The sequence below is a fragment of the Penaeus monodon genome, chromosome 25 (assembly GCF_015228065.2).
Source record: "Penaeus monodon isolate SGIC_2016 chromosome 25, NSTDA_Pmon_1, whole genome shotgun sequence".
In the NCBI taxonomy this organism is placed as follows: domain Eukaryota; kingdom Metazoa; phylum Arthropoda; class Malacostraca; order Decapoda; family Penaeidae; genus Penaeus; species Penaeus monodon.
The window spans coordinates 39,971,473-39,972,055 of NC_051410.1; the positions used below are offsets into that span (position 1 = coordinate 39,971,473).

Below are 583 nucleotides of genomic sequence, written 5' to 3' on the forward strand. Positions count from 1 at the left end.
GTTTTTTTCCCCCCAAAAAAAAAACCTTTTTTTCCCGTAAAAAGAAAAAAAAAGCCCCCCCAAAAAAAAATTTTTAAGGTCCTTTTCCCCCCCCCCTCCCCTCCTTTTTCCCACTTTTTAGGGGACAAGGAAAAAATTTTAAAGGAAAAAAAGAAAGGTTTTTTTCCCCTTCCCCCTTTTTTTGAGAAAAAAAAATTCATTCATTGGTGGAAGGTGCGTTGGCGCCATTTCCTAAAAAGGGGAAATTTGGGGGGAAAGCTCAGATTAAAGAGACGGGGTCGAGGAGGGACTGCAGGTGGTGTTCCTTCTTATTTCTTCCTGTTTGATTTTGAATATCTCCTTTTCTTGAATGCAAAAACCCGGGTGGGAATTTTGCATCGTTTGAGGGGAGTTATTTTCATTTGGGATTCGATATTTTTTTGTATTACGTTAAAGGAGGTCATTTAAAGTCCTTTAACCCTTTACGTTTAATTTTTGTTAATAGATAAATAAACAGAAAATATGAAAGCACCTAATTACTACAAAAAACGGGGGTTTACCAGATCATCATTAGTATTACTGAAAAAAAAAAATTTTTTTTTGT

General features: G+C 35.5%; 1 pseudogene; it reads left to right on the forward strand.

Annotated features, from left to right (window-relative positions):
• The window catches only part of LOC119589407, a 6,025-nt pseudogene that overhangs the window by 2,333 nt on the left and 3,109 nt on the right, over positions 1-583 (forward strand).